Below are 27,177 nucleotides of genomic sequence, written 5' to 3' on the forward strand. Positions count from 1 at the left end.
AGCTGCTCCATGTCCAATCCAGCTCCCTGTTAACGATCCTGAGAAAACAGTGGAGGATGGGCCAAGCCCTTGGGCCCCTGTGCTCATGTGGGAGACTCTGATGAAGCTCCTGGCTCCTGGCTTCAGCCTGCTCAGCCCTGACCATTGCAGCCATTTGGGAAGTGAATCAGCAGACAGAAGATCTCTACCTATTTATCTCTATCTCCGCCTTTCAAATAAGTAAAATAAATCTTAAAAAAAGAAGAAGAAAGAAAGAGGGGGAGGAGGAAGGGAGGGAGGGAAAGAAGAAAAGAAGGCAGGCAAAGAGAACTTCTCCATCCACTGGCTCATTCCCCAAATGCCAAAATGCCAACAACCTCCAGGGCTGGCACAGGCTGAAGCCAGGGGCCTGGAACTCAGTCTGGGTCTCCCACGTGGGTGGCAGGTACCCAAGTACTTGAGCCATCTTCTGCAGTCTCCCAGGGTGCACATTAGCGGGCAGAAACAGAAGAGCCAGGACTTAAACCACTCTGATAGCCAAGTCCACAAGCTGGATGAAGGAGCAGAATGCTGGAAAGAGCCCCCGTTTTGAGACTGGGACTTCAAAGTCACCACACCCGGGCAGGCATTTAGCATAGCAATTGAGACACTGGTAAGGATGCCCTTGTCTATCACAGGAGCACCTGAGGTTCACACCTGGCCCACTCCCAGTTCCAGCTTCCTACCATTGCAGACCCTGGGAAGCAGCAACCGCACACGTAGTGGCTGGGTTCCTGACACCAGGCGGGGGTGCTCTTGTTTCCTGACCTGAGCCCCACCTAATTCCAGTCATTGCAGACATTTGGGGAGTAAACTGGCAGAGAGAAGCATTCTCTCTCTCTCTCTCTCTCTCTCTCTCTCAGCCCCCACTATATCAGGCCTAGGTTGCTATTTTGGGACATCTTTATCAGAGAGAGCATTAAACTTCTGCGATATTCAAGTCCCTGGATTTTAGTGGGGCTTCTGTTGTGTGCAGCTGAGCCCAATTCTATGTAAAAATCAAGGAAAGTACAGCTCATTTAGAAAGATGATTCACAAAGGACTGAACAAGTAAGCGTTTTTGAAGAACATAACTCAAGATGACAGAAATGAGACTAAAGAGCTGTTTCTACCATGAATATAAATTGCTTTTCTCTAAATCCTTGCGGAAGATTCTCAGGCTGGGGCAAAATCAGTTTCAATCATATGTTTTTTGCAGAAAGGCACATCGTCACACTTCTTTTCATAAAGGTGAAATTGGGCGATTAAAAAAATCCAACAAGTAAAATTGCAGCTGGAAAACAGGAAACACTTTAAAGGGGTAGTTTAATATTGGCAGTGCACTACTTAAAATCAGCCAGGAGTCTTTACACATTGAGTAACACACACACACACAGGTGCTCCTGGGCATGTGTGCATATGTACACACACACACACACACACATACACCCACATACCCACAAGTGCTCCTGGGCATGCGTGTGTGGTACACGTACACAAACACACACACACACCCATATACCCACACACCCACAGGTGCTCCTGGGCATGCGTGCGTGCATACACACACACACAGGTGTTCCTGGGCATGTGTGTGTGGTACACGTACACACACACACATACACCCACAGGTGCTCCTGGGCATGCGTGTGTGGTACACGTACACACACACACACAGATGCTCCTGGGCATGCATGTGTGGTACATGTACACACACACACACATACACCCACAAGTGCTCCTGGGCATGCATGCGTGGGTACATGTACACTCACACACACTGCTACCACATAGAAATGTGCCAGGCCCAGATGGTTTCACAGATGATTTCTTTCATAGCTGCGAGACAGCAACAATTTCAACCCCTCAAAATTCGCTTCAGCAGCTAGAACAGGACATATGCTCCCATGGGAGTTAGTTCATCTTGGGTGCCCAGAGAAGCGGCCTGGCATCCTTTCAGGGTATGTCCACGAGGATGTTACCAGAGGACTGGCCTGTCTGGATCCAGGCACCAGTCCATCCCACAGGGCTGAGTGGACAAGACCTGCCCCTAATAGGGGTGGGCACCTTCAAATCCTCTGAGAGCTCAGATAGAACAAAAAGGGAGAGAAGGGCTCATTCTTTTCTCTCTCTTTCCTGAAGCTGAGATGCTCTCTCCCCACCCTGGAACATCAGAACCCCAGGATCTTCAGCCTTTGCTCTCCAGGAACTACAGCAGCAGCCTCCAGTTCTCAGGCCTTTGACCCCAGACTAAGTCACGCCCTTGGGTTTCCTGATTCTGAGCCTTCAGACTTGCTCTGAGCCATGCTACTGGCTTCCCTGGGTCTCCAGCTTGCACATGGCCGGGAGTGGGATTTGTCATCCTCCATCATCACATGGGCCAATCCCCCTAATAAATCCCCCCGCTCACATCTAAATACAAGCCAGATATTGATTCCGGCTCCCAGTACATCTCAAAAAGCCACTATGATCCTGAAAACAAAATCCACTGTACATGTTGCTATGGCATTCTAAATAAAATACTAGAGTGGGCATGGCGTATTGCAGAAGGGTGCTATAGGCACCACTTGGGACACCTGTATCCCACATCAGAGTGCTGGGTTTGAGTCCTGCCTCCACTTCTGATGCAGCTCCCTGCTAATGCACCGGGAAAGCAGCGGAGGATGGCCCAAGTGCTTGGGCCCTGTACCTATGAGGGTTCCTGCTGTCCACATGGGAGACCCAGAGTTCCAGGCCCCTGGCTTCAGTATGGCCCAAACCTGGCCATTGTAACCATTTGGGGAGTGAACCAAAGGATGCAAGGTCTCTCTCTCTCTCTCTCTCTCTCTCTCTCTCTCTCTCTCTCTCTCTCCTCCCGTCTTTCCCCCTCTACCTGGAACTCTGCCTTTCAAATACATAAAAAAATTTTAAATGCTTTTTTAAAAGGTTTAATACTATTAACATAATTTCTACACTAATAAATTTAAGCAAAAGCATAATAAAGTACTATTACAACATTGTCAGTTAAGGCTTATTATAAACTCAGTGGTTTGAATATGGTGTGTCCCCATCAAAACTCACGCTGCAGGTCAATTCCTCACCAGAAACTGAGTAGGTGCCAGCATGGTCTTGGCCTTCCAGGACTCCAGAGTGATGAGCCAAAAGAAACCCCTTCTCTTACTAAATCACTCAGTGCCGTGTGTTCTGTTACAGCAACAGAAAACAAAGTAAGGCACCAAGAATGCAAGGAAGTTTAATCAGGAAACCTATTGTCAGCACATTAATTGGTAAAAGGAAACAAAGGGACTGTTTGTTTAATATCAGCTATGAGAATGGAGGTTGTAGACGTCAACATGTATAGATTTTCATGTACATCTAAATTTACATCTCCAGGACAAATGCCCAGGAGTACAATCAGGTTCTATGGGTTATATGGTGAGTGCATAAAGAATTTTTTTACAGAGACTACCAAATTAACTTTCAGAGTGGCTACACTTCATTATATTCCCATGAGTAATGTATGAAAGACCCAATTTCTCCACATCTTCACCAGCATTTGGATTGAATTACTTTCTAGTTCAGCTGTTCCATCAGGTATATTCCATGTGTTGCTATCTCATCATAGTCTTTATTTACTCCCCCATGATGGCTAGTGATGTTGAACACTCTTGGGTTTATTTTCCATCTGTATGTGTCTTCAATAAAAAGTCTCAGGTGATTTGCCCATTTTAAGTAGATTGCTTGTACACTTTCAAATGTTTATTTTCATCTTCTTGAAAGAAAGAGAGAGACAGACAGAATCTTCCATCCTCTCTTTCACTTCCCCCATTGTCACAACAGCCAGGACTGGGCCAGGCCAAAGCTAGGAGCCAGGAACTTCGTCTGAGTCCCCCACATGGGTAGCAGGGACCTAAGCACTAGCACCATCATCTGCAGCTCCCAGGATGTGTTAGCAGGAAGCTGGGTCAGAAGCAGAGGAGCCAGGATTCAAACCAGCAACCTGATACAGGATGTGAGCTTCCCAAGCGACAGTTTAACCCACTGCAGCACAGGGCCCACCCCTGCTCATTCTTCAGATTGCTGAGTTTTGCAAGATTTTCCTATGTTCTAGTTATGAGTCGTGTGTCAGGACAACATAATGGCCCCTCAAGAACGCCCACATCCAGACTCCCAGAACCTGGGATGCTGTTCTCTGATGCAGCAAGAGAGACTTTGCAGGTGTGACTGAGTGAGGAGTCCTAAGATGATCCTGAATTATCTAAGTGTGCTCAAGACAATCACAAGAGTCCTTGGAAGACAGAGGTGGGAAGTTCAGGGACAGAGTGGGAGATGTGGCCCTGGAAAAGAACGTGGACCACCTCCAAAGGCAGGGAAACGGACGGCCCCAGAAGATTCCAGAAGGAGCCCAGTCCTGCAGGCACCTGCATTCCAGCCTCCAGGCCCCAAACTCCAAGAGAGTAAATTCATGATAAGCCACCAAGTTTATGGCAAGTTGTTAAGGTAACAACAGGAAACTAATGCCGTGGTCTACAAACATTGTCACCCCACCTGTAGCTTGTTTTTGATCTTAGGAAGGTTCTTCCTAGAGAAAAAAGCTTCAACATTTGATGCTATCCAATTTACTAATTTATCTTTTGTGACATGCGTTTTTAAGATCATGTCTAAGAACTTTGATGGAGTCCTAGGTTCTGAATATTTTCTCTTATGTTCCCTTCTTAATATTTTATAGCTTTACATTTTACACTTAAATCCATGATCTGTTCTGAGCTAATTTTTGTGTCTAGTGTAAGATTTAGCTCAAGATTTTATTTGTTTGTTTGTTTGTTTTGCATGTGGATGCCCTTTGTTGAAAATACTATCCTTCACCCACTGAATTACATTGGCACTTTTGCAAAAAATCAGTTGACTGGGGCTGGTGCTGTGGCTTAGCAGGTTAAGCTACCACCTGCAACACTAGCATCTCACATGGGCACCAGTTGGAGTCCTAACTGTTCCACTTCCAATGCAGCTCCCCGCTAATGTACCTGAGAAAGATGGCCCAATTGCTCAGGCCCCTGTCATCCATGTCAAAGACCCACATGAAGCTCCTGGTTCTTGGCTTTGGTCTGGCCCAGCCCAGGCTGTTGTGTGGCCATTTGGGGAGTGAACCAGCAGATAGAAGATTCTCTCTCTCTCTCGCTCTCTCTCTCTCTCTCTCTCTCTCTTTCTCTGTCTTTCCCTTTCTCTGTAACTCTGCCTTTCAAATAAATAAATAGATCTTTTTAAAAAATTAGTTGAGTATCACCAGCTAAGGTTTGAGTCATTTTAAAGGTAAAACTTGCAGACCTGATGGGTTGCCCCTGCTGCTAAAAGGTTGCACTTTCTCTTTCTAGCTGTTTGCCCACTTCCTGGAAAAAGTTGTTGCTTTCTGTAGCATTCTAAAGTTTCCGTAGAACCAAAGTTATTGCCTTTAAAAAGTGGCATTACATTGAACTATACATTGAGAAATCAACCAAAAACTTTTCACTTTCTTTCTTTTTTAAAAAAAAAAAATTCTTGTTCTGATCATATACTGATTTTTTCTTAAAAGATTTATTTATTTCAAAGTCAGAATTACAGAGAGAGAGGGAGAGACAGAGAGAGAGAGAGATCTACTATCCTCTGTTTCACTCACCAAGTGGCTGCAATGGCCAGGGCTGGGCCAGGCCCAAGCCAGGATCCAGGAGCTTCATCTGGGTCTCCCACATGGATCACAGGGGCCCAAGCACTTGGACCAACCTTCACTACTTTCCCAGGCACATTAGCTGGGAGCTGGATCAGAAGTGGAACAGCCAGGACTCGAACTAGCACCCATATGGGATGCTGGCACTGCAAATGGCAGCTGGACCCACTGTGTCACAGCACGGGCATGAAAATGTTTTACTTATATACACAAGAAAATCAGTGGATGTAATTACAGGGGGACAATGTCTGGGTTTCCTATTCTGTCTCATTGTGATCCATGTGTCTTTAATATTTATTTTTCAATAAACACTCTGTGGATTCATTCTTGCTAAAATTAAAGCAGCACAGATGGAACAAAAGCTGCTTGAGCTTCTCCCCTGTCTCACTGCTCTGGTCTGGAGTCCTTCCTTACTGCAGAGTGTGAGTGTGAACAGACCTTGTGCTGTTCATGAGCACCCTGCATACAGGCACACCCCTGTAGAGGTGGCATCACCATCACAGGGTCACAGTAGAAGACATATTCATCAGCTTGCTATTTCCTGTAACAAAACACCATCTTTCAACCTCCATATGTGTAGATCAATCTTGTTTTTTTTTTTTTAATTTCATTTTATTCCTTTAAAATCCCACCAGCAACCAACCAGTGATGAATATAAAAAAATCATAATCCTATACCATTATAAATACTGCTGGGGCCAGTGTTCTGGCACAGTGGATTAAGGTAACACCCAACTGCTCCACTCCCAATCCAGCTCCCTGCTAATGCACCTGGGAAGGCAGCAGAGGATGGCCCAAGTACTGGGTCCCTGCCACCCATGTGGGAGACCTGGATGGAATTTCAGGCTTTTGCCTGGCCCAACACCAGCTGTTTCACACATCTGGGGAGTGAACCAGTCGGTAGAAGAGCTCTCTGCTTCTCTCTCTCTCTCTGTAACTCTGCCTTTCAAGCAAACAAATCTTTAAGAAATAAAAATGGCTGGCACCGCGGCTCAATAGGCTAATCCTCTGCCTTGTGGCACTGGCACATGGGGTTTTGGTCCCGGTCGGGGCGCCGAATTCTGTCCCGGTTGCCCCTCTTCCAGACCAGCTCTCTGCTATGGCCCGGAAGTGCAGTGGAGGATGGCCCAAGTCCTCCCTGCGTGGGAGACCAGGATAAGCACCTGGCTCCTGGCTTCAAATCAGTGCAATGCGCTGGCCGCAGTGCACCGGCCGCGCCAGCCATTGGAGGGTGAACCAATGGCAAAAGGAAGACCTTTCCCTCTGTCCCTCTCTCTCTCACTGTCTAACTCTGCCTGTCAAAAGAAAAAAAAAGAAATAAAAATAAAAATAAATACTGCTGCCAAGTACACCCATGTCTATCAGCCTTTGCAAACAGGAGCCTGGGTCCTGTAGAATGGCTTCCTAACAGCGTGCTCTTCAGATTCAATTTACCGCCCTGACACACACCCTCCAAACAAGTTAGGCAAGTTAACCCTTCCACCAACTGTGCATGGAGATGCCTTTTTTCTGGCATCAATTTGCCATCTGCCATTGGCCATTCCCCAGATGGCCGCCATGGCCGGGGCTGGGTCAACCTGAAGCCAGAAGCCAGGAACTTCCTCCGGGCCCCAGCATGGGTGCGGGGACCCAAGCACTTAGGCCATCTTCTGCTGTTTCCCCAGGCACATTAGCAGGGAGCAGGATGGGAGGTGGAGCAGCCAGGACTCAAACCAGCCCCCATATGGGATGCCGGCACTGTAGGCCGCGGCTTAATCTGCTACGCCACAGTGCCGGCCCCAGGATGCCTTTTTACCCCGTGCGTCACCAGCACTGTAAATCTTTCATTATTGTCACTTTAATAAAAATAATCTGGAGCAGGCATTTGGTGCAACAGTTAAGACAGTGCTTGGGATACCCTCAACTACATGGGTCAAGTCTTAACTCTGCGTCGGATTCCAGCTTCCTGCTAACGCACACGCTGGGAGGCAGCAGCGATGACTCAGGTAACTGGCTTCCCGCCACCTGCATGCGAGAACAGATAAAGTTCCTGGCTCCTGAGGTCAGCCTGGCTCAGTCCTAGCCGTTATGGGCCTTTGGGGAATGAACTAGCACAAGGGAAATTCCTTCTCCCCCCCCCCCCCACTTCTGCCTCTCTGCCTTTCAAAAACAAAGAAAATTAACGGAAAAAAATTTTTAAAAGAATCTTTGTGAAACCAAGATTATTTTATTAACATATTTAATCATCACAGTGTATCATCTGATTTGGCATTTCCATGACGAGCACTGTGGTTGTGCATTTTCCATAAGCTTTGGGCCACTTGTATCTCGTTTTATGACTCACCTGGCCCTGTATATCGCCTCCGTTTCACCTGGGCTCTCTGCACCTCCGTCACTGATGTGCAGGGGCTCTGGATGGTACCACAGTCGGCACGCGTGGCGGCTATTTTCCCCCTAGACGACTGCTTATCCTTTGACTCTGTGATGTCATCTACCTTCTGAAGTTGCGCATAATTTCGTTGTGGCTCTTGCTATTTGTACTGTGCTTAAGAAAGGATGGCTGGGCTAACATTGTGGAAAAGCAGGTCAAGCCATTGCCTGGGATGCCTGCATCCCATGTCAGAGTACCTGCTCTGAGTCCTAGCTACTCCACGCTTCCAATGCAGCTCCCTGCTGTACACCTGGTAGGCAGTGGATGCTGGTCCAATTACTTGGGTTCCTGCCACCCATGTGGGAGACCAACATGGAGCCCCTGCCTCCTGGCTTTGATCTGGCCTAGCACCAGCTGTGGTCATTTGGGAAGTAGATCACAGGATGGAAGATCTCTCTGTGTCTCACTCTCTTTCTCTCTCCCTCTCTCTGTCATTCTGCCTTCCAAATAAATAAATATTTTATTTTTTAAGATTTTATTTATTTATTTGAAAGGTAGAGTTACAGACAGAGAGAGGGAGAGACAGAGAGAAAGGTCTTCCATCTGATGATTCACTCCCCAAATGGCCACAATGGCTGGAGCTGCACCTATCAGAAGTCAGGAGCCAGGAGCTTCTTCCAAGTCTCCTACATAGGTACAGTGGCCCAAGCACTTGGGTCATCTTCCACTGCTTTCCCAGGCCATAGCAGGAAACTGGATCAGAAGAGGAGCAGCCAGGACTTGAACTGGCACCCATATGGGATGCTGACACCTCAGGTGGAGGCATAACCCACTATGCCATAGCACCAGCCCCATAACTATTTTTTTTTAAATAATATGAATGAAGGGGCCAGCATTGTGACATGGTGGGTAAAGCCACTGCCTGCAACACCAGCATCCCATATGGGCACTGGTTCAAGTCCCAGTTGCTCCTTTTCTGATCCAGTTCCCTGCTAATGGCCTTGGAAAGACAGCAGAAGATGGCCCAAGTGTTTGGGCCCCTGCACCCACATGGGAGATCCAAATGAAGCTTCTGGCTCCTGGCTTTGGCCTGGCCCAGCCCTAGCCATTGCAGCGATCTGGGGAGTGAATCAGTGGATGAAAGATCTCTCTCTGTCTCTCCCTCTCTCTTTGTAACTCTGCTTTCAAAATAAATAAATAAATCCTTTTTTAATTTGGAAAATATTTCTTTAAAAAAGATGTCCTGATTTATTTATTTGAAAGGCAGAGAGAGAGAGAGAGAGAGAGCGAGAGAGAGCGCGCGCTCTTCCACCTGCTTGCTGGTTCACTTCTCAAATGTTTGCAACAGCCGGAGTTGGGCCAAGCTGAAGCCAGGAGCCAGGACCTCCACCCTGGTCTCCCACATAGGTGGCAGAGAACTTGGGCCATCTCACTGGATCAGAAGTGGGGCCGCGGAGACTCAAACTCATGCTCCAATATGGGATGCTGGTGTTGCAGGCAGAGGCTTAGCCTGCTGAGCCACAACACTGGCCCTGTTCCTGTTTCTGTTAAGCTGCGAAAGCAGCATCCAAACTGGACACACCAATCTTCAAGGCAAATCTGGAAGAGCCGCCCTCATCCCCACCTTACAGACCACTCACCTCCCAACGGATGCTGCCCCTGGGCCCCTTCTTTTTAGACATTCTAGAAACGCTATTGATAACATGAACCAGGACAGATAAAGGGTCCTTAGCCACAGCTCCTCCATCCCTTACGCCCCGCTCTCCTGGGTGGTGCTGGGGCTGCCAAGGCCCTCCCGCACCTGGCTCCTCTCCTCTGCCCACAGGCCGAGAGAGCCTCTCCCTCCTCTTCCTCCACGCTGGGATGCTCTCTGCCTGGCTTGCCCACTCACAGGCCCAACTGTTGGCCTCTGCAAGCCAAGAGGGCACAAGCTGAAGGTCCAGGCAAACGGGGTAGGAAGGGCTGCTATGTTGCAGCCTGAGCATCAGAAAGGGGCTGATTTCTGAGCCTACATCATCACGTGGGCAGGAACTGTGACCAAGGGATGGTCAGGAGCAGTTAGGGGGCATAAGGAGGTAACACTGCACCTCCAGCTGGGCACCTCCTTGCAGAAGCTGTCCATCTGGGGCAAAGAACAGCTTGAGACCCACGAGCGCCACCTGTGTGGGCAGGAACCAGCCCCTTGTCACGGAGCCCCATGGGAACGCAGAGGTCCTGGAAGCGGGAAGAGCATCGCTGGTGGGAGGACCCAAAGAGCAACGAGCACCTGACTCGTGCCCGGGGATGGCATCGCCCTGATCCCGGGGACCCAGTGGGCCAGCGGCTTTGCCGACTCCAATCCAACAGGAGCTCCCTGGGGTTAAGCAGAGCAGCAGTGCTGACTGCGCTGCACGTGAGCTGGATCTTGAATGAGGTGGGGAAGGGGAGGGAGGCCTTCCAGACAAAAGGTCCAGACACAGCAAGTGGAGGGGCGTGGCAGCTCAGTCTGGCCAGGGACGGGGATGGGAAAGGTAGGACTAGCTGTGAGGTCCCTGGAGCCATGCTAAGGGGTCTGGACTTCATCCTGAGCCAGATGTTTTAATGGTGAGGTGCTCACAGGTGTAGACTTTCAAGGTGAGGAGCTCACATTTTAAAGGTGAAGAGCTCACAGGTGTGCATTTTAAAGGTGCTCACAGATGGGTGTCTAGGGCCAGCACACTATTCTAAGCAATTTTGAATTTGAATGCCTCCAAGAAAAAGGCTGCCACACCAGACTTCCCTGCACCCCAAAGCCTTAATTATCCCCAGCTCACTTCCCTGGGAGTCCTTGGGCCTAGGGGCACATGCATTTGTAAGGTCGAGGGTGACTGTCGCCAGCCCAGCAGGAGTTGGCCCCAGCATCATCAGTATTCGATGCCTTCAGGTGCCTGGGCTCCTGGCAAGGCTGCGGCCTGGCCTCTGCAGCGCTCCAGGCACAGAGGTAAGTACCACAGGGCCAGTTTTCCTGCCCCTCTTCCAATCAACACTGTATGGGATGCCCCCATTTCAAAGACTCTCTCATCCTCCTTTGGCCAGAATTCTCTGTACCCCCTCCAGGTGACACTGAAGTTAGAGAGCGTTAGAAGAACTCAAAGTTAGACGGAGGAACTCAAACCACCAAGCCTGCAAGCAGCGGTAAGCGGCTTCCGGATACACCAGGGTGCAGATTCTGCCGGCTGCTGTGGCTCAGACCAGGCGCCTTAGAAAGCTGGAAAGCTCGCCACCTGGTGTCCGTTTCTGGAGTGGCAGCGGAGAACTGGAACAGCTTTTATTTTCTCTTTTAGTTTACTTCCTGGAAAGACAGCGACAAAGAGAAGGAGATGGCACTTCCATCCACTGCTTCACCCCCAGGGGTAGAAGCTCCATCCAGGTCTCTGTGAGTGGCAGGAACCCAGTTACGTGAGCCATCACCGCTGCCTCCCAGGGTCTGCTTTTACAGGAAGGTGGAGTCAGGAGCTGGAGCCAGGTAACAACCCCAGGTGCTCCGGTGTGAGATAAAAGTGTCCCAGTCGGGTTTCTTAACGCTGGGTCAAATGCCCATCCCAAAACTCATTTACTGAGACAGAAATCTCCCATCTGCTGGTTCACTCTCCAAATGCCCACAGCAGCCAGAATTGGGCCAGGCCAAAGCCAGGAGCCAGGAGCTCATCTCAGGTCTCAAACGGATGGCAGGGACCCAGCCATCTGAGCCATGGCCTTCTGCTTCCAAGGGTTTGCATTAGCAGGAAATGAGTCGGAGCTGGAGCCAGGCACTCTGCTATGGGACACAGGCATCCCAACCACTGTGTCAGTTGCTAGACCAAACATCAGCCCCACTTTCCACATTGCTCCAACTCCATTCCATACATTTGGACAAAGTGGGGGGAAAAAAACAAATAACATAGTACCTAAGGGACACATGAGACCAGAGACAACAACAAAAAAATCTCAAAAGCAGTTCTTCAGAGAGAAGAGAAATGATATAAATAGAGAAATGATGTAAATAAGAAACTCACTTTCACATTTTTTAAAGAATAGCATTATAGAAAGGATAAATGAAGATAAAGCAATTTTTATTTTTATTTTTCTCATTCGATCTAAAAAAATAACTCTTCAAAGTTATAACAGCGGCTGGCGCTGTGGCTCAATAGGCTAATCCTCCGCCTGCGGCGCTGGCATCCCGGGTTCTAGTTCTGGTCAAGGCACCGGATTCTGTCCCAGTTGCTCCTCTTCCAGTCCAGCTCTCTGCTGTGGCCCGGGAGTGCAGTGGAGGATGGCCCAAGTCCTTGGGCCCTGCACCCGCATGGGAGACCAGGAGAGGCACCTGGCTCCTGTCTTCGGATCAGCCCAGCTCTGGCTTGATGCAGCCATTTGGAAAGTGAGCCAGTAGATAGGAGATCTCTCCCCACCCCGTAACTCCGTCTTTCAAATAAACAAATAAATCTTAAAAAACAAAAGTTAATAACAATGTTTAATGTGGCTTAAAAAACTCACAAAAATATATGACAAGTAAATAAGGTGATGCATGTTAATTAACTTGATTTAGCCATCCCCTATGTGCATATATGTTTCAAAATGTCATGTTCTATGTGATAAAAGCATACCATAAAAAAATAAAAACATAAAAATTGTTAAAGGTAAATTGATCGCATAAGCCAGGGGTTGGTGACTTTGCAAAGGTGCAGCTGGGAACTGGGCTCTGCAGCTTCTGCAGCTATTTCAACACTTGCAGGGATCCAGCCCTGCTCTGGTAGGGCAAAGGCAGCCACAGACCATATGCAAATGAACTCGCATGGCTGTGTTCCAGTAAGACTTTATTTTGAACACCGAAATTTGAGCTACGTGTAATTTTCCCCCATGTCCTGCAATCTAATTCTCTTGTCATTTTTCTTTCTTTCTTTTTTTTTTTTTTCAACCACTTACAATGTGAAAACCACTCTAATCTTGCATGTCCTATGAAAACAGGTGCAGGCCAGATTTGGCTCTTAAACCATCAGTTGCCAAACCCTGGCTTAGGTTGCCATTTTTAAACCAGTCGAGAGATGGGGCACATCTGCCCAAAATCAGAGCTTGCATTTCAGACCCACTGAGCTGGGGGCCTTTCTTTGCAGCAGCCATTCTGCCAGCCGGGCCCCCTGCTCTGTGCACCCCCCCTCGTGACATGGCCACCTCATCTGTGGGTGAGAGCTTGTCTTTCTGACCTCAGCAATGCTCCCAGGTTTTGCAAAGCTGTTTCAGAAACTAGGAAGCAAGTTATAAAGGAAGGAAGGATGGTGGGACGTACCTCCCAAGAGTCCTCGGGAGGCCCCAGCTGCTTTGTCCCGAGGCTGCTGGCTGTCCTGGCGGTATTTCTGTGTGCGTGGAGGCAAGAACGAGGCTCTAAGTTCTGGGAGGCAGGCATGGGACTGTCCCTGGGTGGGGGATGGGAAGGCTGACCTACTGTTTGGCTTGGGAGCCAGCTCCTAAAAACGTCACCCCCCAGCCTTGACTTCATATAACTTCCCTAATGCCTTTGCATTTAATTTTAACAGCTGTCATGTCACCATGCGACATGAAAAATATAGCGACACCACCATCAGAGATGGTCCAGGAACACCCTACTTGGCACCTTTGCTTAGCGCTATGGTTCCTGCCACAGAGACAAAGGTGGAGCAGCCCTGCACAGGAGCCTTACGTGGGACAGTGCTTACGAATTGGAGATCCGAAGCCAGGCAGGCCTCAGTGGATTCCCTGAAGGCTGCAGTCCGGACTCCACCGCCACAGCTGCTTAGATGTCTCTGCACATATTTGGCACCCCCAGTCAGTCCTTCCAGATCCTTCTATGGGGGAAGCTCTGAATTGGCTGAGACTGGTTCCTGACAGTGCCTTGTGTGGACGAAGTAAAGGGCCGGACAGTGTCTTCCCTGCTTCCTTTCAAAGCACCCACGTGGGAGACCTGGATGAAGCTCCTGGCTTCAGCCTGGCTAAGCTCCTGCCATGGTGGCCATTTGGGGAGTGAACCAGTGGAGGGAAGAAGCTCTCTCTCTGTCTCTCCCTCTCTTTATATATCTCTGCCTTTGAAATAAATAAATAAATCTTCAATAAATAAATAAATAAATAAAAGCAGACTGCAAAATAGTATACACAGTATTTATGTATTTTATATTTTATTCTATATAAAATGATGACAAAGATGAAAACTAAAAGTTAAACCAGATATCTCTGGTGACAGAATGGTAGGATTAGAGGTAGCTTTTATTTTCTCACATGTACTTTTTTTTTCAAGATTTATTTTATGTATTTGAAAGACAGAGTTAGAGAGAGAGGTAGAGCCAGAGAGAGAGAGGTCTTCCATCCGATGGTTCACTCCCCAAATGGCCGCAATGGCTGGAGCTGCGCCGATCTGAAGCCAGGAACCAGGACCTTCCTCTGGGTCTCCCACACGGGTGCAGGAGCCCAAGGACTTGGGCCATCTTCTGCTGCTTTCCCAGGCTATAGCAGAGAGCTGGATTGGAAGAGGAGCAGCCGGGAGTAGAACCGGCGCCCATGTGGGATGCAGGCACTGAAGCCACAGCACCAGCCCCTCACATGTACTATTTATTCCAACTTTTTACAGAAGTAAATAGGATGCTGTCCTGGTCCATTTTGTGCTGCTATAACAGCATGCAAATGGATCTCTCACAGTTCTGTTAGCAAGGAAGTTCAAGGTCAAGGTGCCGGCAGGCTAGGACCCAGTCTGTCTGTTTCCAGGATGGTTCCTTGAACGCTGCATCCTGCAGAGGACAGAGCACTAGGCAGCTTAGAGCAGGACAGAGCCCATTCCCACAGTTCTTCTCATAGCAGCACTAACCCAGGCCTCACGACCAGAATACCTCCCCTGGGCCCCAACTCCCAACATGGTTACATATATTTTATGTTACATATATTTTACCACCATTTTTTAAAATCACCCCAAAAATTTTTAAAACAAAGAAATGAAAATTATAACAAATATAAGTACAGTTCTATAAATTTAAGTGAAATATTTCATACATTTAATGATATTCTGTAATCAAAAAATATTAAGTTTTGTTAAGTATATTTTACCACAATTAAAAAAAAAAGTACATGAGGAGCTGGCATTGTGGCTGCAGCAGGTTAAGCCACTGCCTGCAACACTGGCATTCAATATTGGAGCACCAGTTCAAGTCCTGGCTGCTCTGCTTCAGATCCAGCTCCCTGCTAATGCTCTCGGGAAGGCAGCAGAGGATGGCCTGAGTACTTGGGCCCCTGCCACCCATGCAGGAGACCTGGATGGAGTTCCTGGCTCCTGGTTCCTGGCTCCTGGCTTCCACCTGGCCCAGCCCTGGCCATTTTGGCCATTTGGAAACTAAACCAGCAGAAAGATCTCTCTCTCTCTCTCTCTCTCTCTCTCTCTCTCTCTCTCTCTCTGTGTGTGTGTGTGTGTGTGTAACTGCTTTTCAAATAAATAAATAAATCTTTAAAACAATTGCATGAGTGAGCACAGAAGTACTATTCACCATAGTCAAAAACTGGAAACAACCCAAACGTGCACTGACTGATGAGTCAGCAAAATGTGGTCTATGCATATAACAGAATATTGTTCAACACTAAAGAAGTGTGACACACATACCTACTACAGCTTGGATGAACCTTGAAAACGTTATTCTGTGTGGAAGAAGAGATACAAACGGCCACAGTTGCATGAGTCCAGGTGTATGCCATGGCCAGGGTAGGCAAATCTGTAGAGACAGAAACCAGAGCTGGGCAACTTTCCTCCTGGGAGAACAATGTGTCACGGAGGGCAAGGTTTCTCTTCAGGGGTGAGGAAATGTTCTCAGATTGATTGTGGGGAGGGTTGCGCAATTCCACGGCTACACTGAAAGCCATGAATCATAGAATTTAAACAGACGGACTATATGGCATGTAAATTCTGCCTCAATAAATCTGGTACTGAAACAGTGAGTGGGGGAGTGGGGGAGTGGGGGGAGAGGGAAGGGGAATCTAAATAATCAACAAAGGCATAGGCAATTTTAAATAATGTTGAAATGCTGAAGGGTAAGGACACAGATTAAATAGTAAAAACAACCAAAACAAATATTTAAACCATTCCAATCCAGGCAGGCCTCTCCTTGAGCGGCCCCGTTGATCAAACAACCTTTGGTTACACCAGGCAGGGGACCTCTGAAGTACAAGGTCAAGTGCTGTGCAGCCGCCCTAAGGAAACCCCAAGGGACTGAAGGTTTCCGAGTGAGGGACACCCAGGAGAAACGTGGCAGAAGTGCAGACTTTTGAGTGAGTCCCCAGGAGGCGTATGGTAGAGCTGGGCACTCACAGCGCATTAAAACATGCATGGAATTTCACATCCGACTCTCCTCTGCCTCCTCCCCCATCAGGGAAATCCCAGGTCTGGAGAAAAACAGAGCGGGCAGCTGCCCCCACGCCGGGGAGGGGGTGAGCCCAGGAGCCCCCAGCTCGTCCAGCGCCCCACCGCCACCGCCACCCCCCCCACCACCACCACTGTAGCTCTCATTTGCTTCCCCTGTGTGGCAGATCCCCCAGCGCCCCCTTAAGGTTTCCAAAGGCAGGAAGGGAACTTACTCTGCAGAGACAAAGACTACCTGCTGGCTTCTTTTCGCCTTTAGAAAAATATTGTCATTCTTGGCTAAATTTAAAATGTGAATCACAAGAGAAAAGGCAGGGTGGGGAGAGCAGGCAGGGACAAATCTAGAGGGAAAACCAATCTAGATTTAGAAACTGCCAGGCGCTGGGATCCTCAGGCCACCTCAGCCTTGAACTTCCTTTGCAGGCGGCCACAGCAAGGGTTTGGGAGGTTTGGTGGAGATGGGTGTGGACACCCGCCTCCGTGGTGGCCTGCCCGAACGCTTTGGTTTCAGTTTTAAGCACGTGGCTGTACAGGGGACTTCCCTGCCCCTCGGAGCAGCAAGAAGAGCTGACAACTGGAACAGCTCCCAATCGAGGAACAAATGTAGCCAAAAACAGCCCCCACTGGCCAGCAATGGAGGCTGGGGTGCTGGGGTGTCCACTCAGCTGCCAGCACGGGACCCATGCATTCCATGAACGAAACCCACACGCGTGTTAAGGCGCAGTCTTTCACGGAGGGGAGACAGAAATGAAAGCAACAGCAGGTCAAGAAGCTCCTGATGGCGCTGCGGCTGGGGCTCAGGTAGGTCCAGGGCCCAGTTGCTGTGCTTCTGGACCAGCTCCCTGCTCATGCTCCTGGGAAAGCAGCAGGTGATGGCCCAAGTCCTTGGACCCCTGCCACCCATGTGGAAGATTCAGATGGGGTTCCATCTCCTGGCTTCCGCCTGCCCAGCCCTGGACATTTGAAGCCATTTGGGGAGTCAACCAGCAGATAGATGATCTCTCTCTCTCTCTCTCTCTCTCTCCCTCGTGCCCTTCCACCCTCCCTCCCCTCTCTCTTCCTCTCAAATTAATAAAATAAATCTTAAAGAAAAAAAAAAAAAACCTCAGTTAAAAAAAACAAAGCAACAGCAGCAGCTGGTGATAACAGTAAAAGTCCATGCCAATCAACATGGAGGAAGAAATGTCCGGAGATGGCCTTTCTCGTGCCAGCAGATGAAGCCGGCCTGGCAAACCTTTCTGGAGCCAGATCGCCTTCCCCCTTAGCCCCCAGCGAGGGAGAGTAGGGAGGGGCTCTTTCAATACAAAGTTCAAATGGCAACAAGAGTACCTGGTGAAGTTCAGTTCCTCTCCCCAGAGGACCCATGCATTTCTTTTATTTCCTTCCAGGGCCAGTTTGTATATTTTCAAGTGCCCTGTATGTAGCAGCAAACTTCAGACGGTTCATGAAAAATTCGCATTATCTTTTCATCCCACTTTTCCACAAGCTTTTTGAAGCCCCCTTGTCTGGATGTGTGTTTGTATGAATGTATAATGTCTTCCCTCTTTATTTCCTGCAAAAGGCAACATAGTACAGCACAGTTCAGAGGCGCGCTTCTTCGCTTCACAGTGTATCTTGGGAAATGTTCCAGATCTGTGTGTAGTGTCCTCCTGTCGCTGTTAGAGTTGCCTGGTATTCTGTGGCATGGTTGTGCTGTCTTTGTTATTTATGTTGAGCACTGAGGTTATTTCCAGCCTTAGCGATTACCAACATTGCGGCAGCGAAAAGCCTTGTAAATAACAGGAATCCTCACACGTGCACGGGAAAACAGCCCTAGAAGAGAAAATGGTGGAAAATTTTGCTAGCAATGAACAAATTGCCCTCCATAAAGTTTATGTCAACTTTACCCTCTCGGATCTCAGCAGATTTCAACACCACTGTGCCAAGGAACTTGCTTCTCAGAGGGAGAGGTCCGTGGAAGACACAGGTGAACCGGCTCCAGGACAGAGGTCAAGGGGGCTCCTCCCTCCTTCCAAAGCTCTCCCTTTCACCTTTATTATTTGATGCCATCCAGTACCCCTCGGCCACTGGTTTTGCGAGTCACCCCACTCGGCCTGCAGTTTTCTCAAGAGCTGTTGACTGTGCTTTATTCACCTTTGAACCTCCAGCCTCTGGCCCAGAGTCAGTGATCAATAACTGGTTATCAGGCGAGGGAACAAATTCATATATTGGGCTTCTAGGTTCCGTTTAGGGAAAAGAATCAGAACCTAACAGAAGGACAAGGGCTCTGACAACCTTAAGAGAGTTCCTGACTCTGCAGTGTTTCCATGTTTGGAATTTTTGTCTTCTTGCCACCAGCATTTCCCTAGAGAGGTTGGTAATTAAATACATAAAACTAAAAGGGCCTATGAGTGCGTGGTGTGTCTTGACCCAGACAGCATGCATCCTGGGCCTACCCTGCCTTTAGAGCCAGGACATAGCTTCAGTCTCAGAATCCTGGGTCACAGCTCCGTGGTACCCTATTTTTCAGGCCTTGTAGAAATATTTCCCATGTGATACAAAGTACAGTCACTGGGCCAGAGCCGTCTAAGCTCTACTGGGGGTGGCAGGCAGAAGGTGGGCAGGGCATCTTCAATCATGGCCCCCCACCATGGTGAACACCTGTCGCTCATTCCCCAACCCGGGACCTATCCATCTTCCTGCTGTGGGACCCTGGCCTCAGCAGTCCACTCAGGGGCCAAGAAAATGACCCTCCTGGCCCCATCAGAGGGACTCTTGGGACTCTCGTTGGCACTTATGGGTAAGAGCCTTGCTGGTTTTGGCTTGGCTTAGGTATAAAAGGCACAGGCTAGAGTTACTGCAGCTATTTTTTGCCGCTGCAGGTGGACAACTTTCCGAAGGTAGACAGGAAGTGAGATTGCACCATCAAGGAGAAAGGGAGATCAAGGGCCAGACAACATTTATGCCTCTAGATTCAGCCGTGCCTCAAGTTGGGTCTGTCCTCTGCAATTTCTAGTTACGTGAGCCAATAAGTTCCCCTGTTGCTTAAATCTATGCATGCCACACTTTTGGTTACATGCAAGAAAAAGCTGTAGCTTGGGGCCAGCCTTGTGGCATAGCAGGTAAAGCTACTGCCCACAATGCAGCATCCCATACGGGCGCCAGCTCCTGTTCTGGCTGCTCCACTTCCAATCCAGCCTCCTGCTAATGCACCTGGGAAAGCAGCAGAAGATGGCCCAAATGTTTGAGCCCCTGCACCCATGTGGCAGACCGGAATAAGCACTTGGCTCCTAGCTTCAGCCTGGCCCAGCCCTGGCTGTTGTGGCCATCTGGAGAGTGAACCAGCAGATGTAAGATGTCTCTCCCTTTCGGTAACTCTTGCAAACAAATAAATAACTATTTTTTAAAATAGTTTTTTTTTTTTTAATTAAAAAGCCCTAACTTATTCTCCAGCCCCTGTGAGCATAGAGAATGGGCCATGTGAGAAACTTTGTTTCACAAAGCTGCCAAGAAACTTGAGCTCTAGGACCAGATACAGGTTAAGAGAGACCCCTTATGAAGACAAAAAGCTGCCCTGACACACAGTGGAAGGTTGCTCAGGGGCATTCTGCAAGCCACTGACAGACAGTGGATGTGTGAACACTTAGAAGAGCGTGGGGACGGGGTCAGCTCAGTCCAGGGGTGGAGATGGGTGTGCCAGTCAACCTCCTCACCTTGTCATCAGCAGTCATAATAAACCCCAACAGATAACAGAAGCACTCTCCTTTCCCTTTTCTACCCCCCCCCCCCCATCTCCCATCTCATCTCCTGTGATAAGCAGACGCAGGGTTTAGTCCTTGTCCTTGGTCCTGGCAACACAGCTAGGAAAACCTTTGGAACCTCTGGGGTGATAAGCATGTCCTTTGTATGCTAATGAGATGACTGGGTGGCTGGGAGCTTCAGAATGTGAGTTGGTCATGAGAAAGACCTAGGTCCTACAAGAGTTGGAACCTTTGGCCCACCCCCAGTCTCTGTGAGGAGAAAGGGGTTGGCAATTAAGTGAATCATTCATGGCCATTGATTGACTCAGTCATGGCCACATAAAAACCACCATCAAAACCCCTAAGTGAGCTCTGGAGCTTCGAGGCTGGCAAGCATATCGGGGTGCTAGGAGGGTGGCCCGCGTGGAGAGGGCATGGAGGCTGCACGCTTTCCCCCTGCCTTGCCCGCAGCCACCACAAGTCCACGCCTCAGCCCAGGCATCTCACGGAAGTGTGAGCTGATCCCAACTTGACAGAAACCTAACAGGAGTGTTCCCTTGGATTCTGTGAGCCGGATTCTGTGACTGTAAGGGAGTAGAAACCCATGATCTATAGCCGATGGGGTGAGAAGCACAGATGGCAATCTGGGACTACTGAGTAGCATCTCAAATGAGGGAATATTGTGGGATCTGATGCTAATTCCAGGTACACAGTGTCAGGACTGCACTGAATTCTTAGACCCCAGGTGGTATCCAGAGTGGGCAACTGATTGGTATAAGGGAAAAACCCACGCGTTTGGTGTCAGACGTGTTATGAGTAAAAACAGATCCCACTCTCCCCAGTTCTCAAATCAGAAAAGACAGTCGTGTATGTGTATGTGTGTGTGTGTGTTCTGCAAATAAAATGTAAATAAATTTTTTTTAATTAAGTAAAAGTTAAAAGCTGAAGGAGAGCTGGCTACACCAAGAGACGAAAAGACACTGTTAGCAGAGGTCTGAATCCATTTGTGGCCCACATGACTCCTTTATTTTTATTATTATTATTAATTTACTTATTTGAAAGGCAGATTGACAGAGAGGAGAAATGGCCACCAAAAGAGCCAGGGCTAGGCCAAGCTGAAGCCAGGAGCCAAACACTCCATCTGGAACTCCCTCACGGAGGGCAGGGACTCAGGTACCGGGCCATGAGCTGCAGCTTCCTAGGCACATTAGCAGGAGGCTAGAATGGGAGCAGAGAAGTCGGGACTCAAACAGGCACTCCCATATGGGATGTGGGCAACCCAAGGAGCTGCTTAACCTGATGTGTCGCAATGCCCGCCTCCCATAGGACTTCCTACCTGGACAACAGATCATAAGCAGCTCTCCCCACCCACTCTCCTCCCCTACCACCCAAAAAATCCCCTCTGGAGGTCAGATCTGACTTCCTGTCTCCCCTGCCTGTGACCTTCTGCTGGTTCCCCTTCCTGATCCACACGCAGTCTCTCAGTCTCACTTCTGTTCATAAATTTTTTTATGGCGCCTTCTAAGGTGTTTCCAGGCGTTGCACCTCCCTCCCTTGCTTCTGTCTGCCTAGAATTTCCTGCCGTGCCTTGGTGGATGTGGTGGACTCTTACTCAGGTTTCAGAGTGACTCAGAGGTGACTTATTCTACCCAGGCCCCTCCCACTCTCGCTCACCTCCTGGGTGCCGGGATTCCAGAGCGTGAACTTCACCTATTGACATGGCCGGCCTCGTATTGCGGCTGTGAGGTGTCCGCCTCCTTCCCGGGCACCGGGACGTGACCTTCAGGGGTCTTTCTGCAAAAGAGGGACAGAGGTTCCTGGCAGGTGATGCAGCTGATGTCCAGGAACGCAGGAGCTGAGACTGTTCAGGCCAAGAAAGGGCTGGTGGGAGCAGCCTGCTGACTAGAGAAGACCCACACTGGGTCCCTCTGTCCTAGGCGCCCCACTGACCCCAGCTCTTGGTGCAGCCCACGGCTCCCAGCCAAAGCTCCCTTCCCCGTGACTGTCAACGGGAGGAAACTCCCTCTGAGGACCCTAAGAGGCTCTGGGCTACCGTGCTGTGTGATGATGACTGTGAAGTTATTAGACTTAGATGTTATGTGGAATGCTGGTTTGTACATATTATGAGTAAGACCAGTAAAATTCTTTTGGATTGTAAAAATAAATCGCAATTAAATTTTATTTTATTATTTCAAAGACAAGTCTCTCTCGTTGCATAATATTCAAATAGTAAGGTGAGGAAAAGTGTCCACTTGTCCAGGCTTGGCATAACTGCTGTCCACAACTGGGTGTGTGTCCTTCTAGACTTTCTCGGACCTATACAAGCGTGTTTGTGTATGTCAAAATCACACATGCACTTCAAAAAGTTCACGAAAAACGGAATAAAAAGTTAAGTTTATTTGGGTGCCCCAAATTTTTGAGAGTGGACAGAGGTTTAGTGTAATGGCTAGATGCTGCTTGGGATGCCTGCATCCCATATTAGATTCCAGCTTCCTGCTTATATACACCCTGGAAGGCAGCAGATGACAATCACGTACTTGGGTCTCTGCCACCCATGGGGGAGATGCAAATGGAACTCTGGTCTCCTGGCTTCTGCTGGGCCCAGTCCTGACTGTTGCTGGTATTTCGAGAGTGAACCAGTGTATGAGGGGCTCGCTCGCTCTCTCTCTCTGCCTTTCAAATAAATTAAATAATAATTTTAATAACATTTGAAAGCCATATATTCTTTGTTCTAAAAACAATTTGAGGGGCCAGCATTGTGGCACAGAGGGTAAAGCCATTGCCTGCAAAACCTGCATCCCATATGGGCTCCAGTTCGAGTCCCAGCTGCTCCACTTCTGATGCAGCTCTCTGCTAATGCTCCTGGGAAAGCAACAGAAGATGGCCCAAATCTTTGGGCACCTGGATCTTTTGAAAGACCTGGAAAAAGCTCCTGGCTCCAGGCTTCAGACCAGCCCAGCTTGGGCTATTGTGGCCATTTAGAAAATGAACCAGTAGATGGAGGGCCTTTCTCTCTGTCTCTCCCTCTCTGTAACTCTACCTTTCAAATAAATAAATCTTTAAAGAAAAAAAATTTGATGTATAGATGTCTCAGTCCCTATCAATGTATTTGATTCTTTCTAACGATCACACAGTAAGAGTTCACTATATTGAAGTCAGCAAACTATGACCTGCAGGCTGATATAACCACCACCTAGACAGAGTTTACCTGGAATACAGCCATGCCTTTTCACTTGCATAATATTTCTGGCTGCTTTTGCACCACCACAGCAGAGTTGAGAGGTTGCATCAGAGACTCCCGTGGCCCACAAAACCTAAAGTGTTTATTATCTGGCCCTTTGCAGAAAGTTTGCCAATCCCTGCAAAATGCAGCTTTATTTAGCCAGTTCTCTTTTAAGGAAATTTAAATTATTTGCATTTGTTCAGCATTACAAACAGTCCCACAAGTAACACTTTCTTTTCCTTTTTTAAAATTCTTTTCATGTATTTATATTGATATGAAAGGCAGAGAAACTGAAAGAGAGAGAGAAAAAAAATATCTACTATCTGCTGTTCACTCCCCAAATGCCTACAATAACCAGAACTGGACCAGGCCAAATTCAAGAGCCAAGAACTCTATCCAGGTCTCCCTTGGGTGGCAGGGACCCAGCTACTTGAGCCATCACCTGATGCTTCCCAGGGTGCTCATTAACAAAAGCTGGAATCAGGAATGGACTGAGACTCAAACACAGGCATGTGATATGTGATGACACAGTCCTAAGTAGCATCTTAACCACTACACCAAATGCCTGTCCCGAACATTTTCTTTTTCAACATTATTATTATTATTTTGATAGGCATAGTTTGAGAGAGAGAGAGAGAGAGAGAGAAAGGTCCTCCTTTTCCGTTGGTTCATCCCCCAAATGGCCGCTACGTTAGATTGGTGGATGGCCACCATAGGTATCAGTGGTTGAGAACTTTATTGAATATGATCCCAATGCGTCCATATACAAAGACTGCCTTTGCAAACAGACTTTCAAATGAATAGATGGCATATCTCAAGGGTGACTCAGAATAGCAATAACTGTCAAAATGAAGGGCTGTACCAGCAAGGGTTCCTTCTAGGTGTAGGCTTTGTGGTGCAGGTAACGCCTAGAACCTCTCCAAATCCAGCTCTCTGCTAATGTGCACCTGGGAGGCAGCAGAGGATGGCTCGGGTGGGTCCCTGCTACCCACATAGGAGGCATGGGTGGACCTCCTGGCTCCTGGCTTCAGCCTGGCCCTGCCCTGCCTATTGTGGGCATTTGAGGAGTAAACCCGCAGATGGAAGATTCATTCTCTCTCTCTCTCTCTCTCTTTCAAAGAAATACAAATAAACTTCTAAAAAAATTTTTAAAAGATCTCATTTTCATAATAAAGTATCAGAACACTCACCAAAGAACATCAAAGCACATTCCACAGTCCAAGATGAGGTGAAAATTCAGGGATGCAGACAATAAAAATTAGATACTAACCATCAATGGCCCACTGTCAATAAGAGAGAGACACAAAGGAGCCCAAAAGAGCAGGTAAGGAAAGAAAAGGCAATGGACAAGCATAAGCATGTGTCTGGCATGTATACTCTCCGTGCAGGCATGGTGTTCCAAATGATACATCCATGCGATGGCACAGACCATCAGAACAGAGGCAGACCTGTTATCTGGTATCACCGAGCCATTGTGAGCTCCAGAAGAACACGTTACGTGTATTCAATACTCATTTCACCCTCTCAATACTGTGCCACCTGACAGGCAGAAGCAGCAACACTGAGGATCAATGTCAAGCCGCACAGAGATCCTTTTCCTCCAAGTCAGTCTCAGGAGTGTCCCTTCCACTCTACCCACCAGCAGTACCTGAGGCGGCAACTCACACAGCCTCGGACTCTGCTAGGCAAAATGGATGTGTGTGTGTTGAGTTAAAGCCATACATGGGCCGGCGCCGTGGCTCACTAGGATAATCCTCTGCCTGCGGCAGCTGGCACCCTGGGTTCTAGTCCCGGTTGGGGTGCCGGATTCTGTCCCGGTTGCCCCTCTCCCAGTCCAGCTCTCTGCTGTGGCCCAGGAGGGCAGTGGAGGATGGCCCAAGTGCTTGGGCCCTGCACCCACATGGGAGACCAGGAGAAGCACCTGGCTCCTGGCGGTGCACCGGCCACAGTGGCCATTAGAGGGTGAACCAACGGTAAAGGAAGACCTTTCTCTCTCTCTCTCTCACTGTCCACTCAGCCTGTCCAAAAAAAAGAAAAAAAAGTCATACATTGCCATATGTGTTGCTTCAAAGAAGGGCTCAACATCATGAGTCTGTAAAGGAGTGCAAATCAAAACCGGAATGAAAGACTCTGAGGGAACCTCACACTCGCTAGAGGGCTAGAATTAAAACAGCAAGTGTTGGCAAGGATGTGAAGAAACTGGAACCCTTGGAGCTGGCATTGTGGCACAGCAGATTAAGCTGCCACTTGCAGCACCACATCCTGGGGGCTGGTGCTGTGGCATAGCAGGTAAAGCTGCCGCCTGCAGTGCCAGCATCCCATATGAACGCCAGTTCGAGTCCTGACTGCTCCACTTCTGATCCAGCTCTCTGCTATGGCCTGGGAAAGCAGTAGAAGATGCCCAAGTCCTTGGACCCCTGCTCCCACTTGGGAGACCTAGAAGAAGCTCCTGGCTCCTGGCTTCAGATCGGCACAGCTCCAGTCATTGCAGCCATCTGGGGAGTGAACCAGCAGATGGAAGACCTCTCTCTCTCTGTCTCTACCTCTCTGTAACTCTGCCTTTCAAATAAATCTTAAAAAAAAAAAAGACATTATGTTAAGTGAAAGAACACACTTGAAAAGCCACATATTCTATGATTGCATTTGTGTGAAATGTGCTGAATAAGCAAAATCGTAGAGACTGAAAGATTAGTTGGTGACCATAGGCTGGGGAAGTGATCGCTAACAATACAAGATGATGCAAGTGTTCTAGAATTAGTTAATGGGAATGGTTGCATAACTTTGTAAATTTACTAAAAACCTTTAGAAGGCTGGCATTGTGGCCTATCTAGTTATGTTGCTACTTATGGCATCTGCATCCCATATTGAAGGGCCGGTTCCAGTCCTTGCCACTATGCTTCTAATCCAGCTTTCTCCTGATGTGCTTGGGAGGCAGCAAATGATGGCCCACGTACTTGAGTTCCTGCTACCCATATGGTAGCCCAGATGAAGTTCTTGGCTCCTGGCTTTGCCCTGGCCCAGCCCCAGCTCCAGTCCCAGCCACTGAAGCCATCTGGGGAGCAAACCAGCAGATGAAAGATCTCTCTCTTGATCGCTCGCTCTATGTATCTCTTCCTCTCTGTCACTCTTTCAAATAAATATATAAATCATTTTTTAAAAAATAAATCTTTAGAAGAGCGAATTTTATGGTATATGAATAAAATTTTAAAAGCTACATATTGGGCCGGTGCCATGGCACAGTAGGTTAATCCTCTGCCTGCGGCACCGGCATCCCATTTGGGCACCGGTTCAAGTCCTGGCTTCCAATCCAGCTCTCCGTTGTGGCCTGGGAAAGCAGCAGAAGATGGCCCAAGTCCTTGGGCCTCTGCACCCACATGGGAGACTGGAAGGAAGCTCCTGGCTCCTGGCTTCAGATCGGCGCAGCTCTGGCTGTTGTGGCCATCTGGGGAGTGAACCAGCAGATGGAAGATCTCTCTCTCTACCGCTCACTGTCTGTAACTCTACCTCTCAAATAAATAAATAAAATCTTTATTAAAAAAAGCTACATGTTGTTATACCAATGAGCCATTTTCATGAATGACTTGCCCTAGTGTTTCATCTCAAAATCTTACATATTAGAACATTTGAGGCATCAAGTTTGAAAGAATTCAAACTCAGAACTTTACAGAGAATAGCCCAGAACCGTGTCCATCAACAAAGGGACAAAGTGAAGCTCAAAGTCAGAATCCAGGTTGCAGATTGGAATTGATAAAGAAATCAGAGTGGGCAGAAGGGGCGGTGCTGGCACAATGGGTAAAGCTGCCGCCTGTCACTCTGGCATCCGTTATGGGCACCGTTTCAAGTCCCA

The sequence above is a fragment of the Lepus europaeus genome, chromosome 13 (assembly GCF_033115175.1).
Source record: "Lepus europaeus isolate LE1 chromosome 13, mLepTim1.pri, whole genome shotgun sequence".
Lineage (NCBI taxonomy): Eukaryota > Metazoa > Chordata > Mammalia > Lagomorpha > Leporidae > Lepus > Lepus europaeus.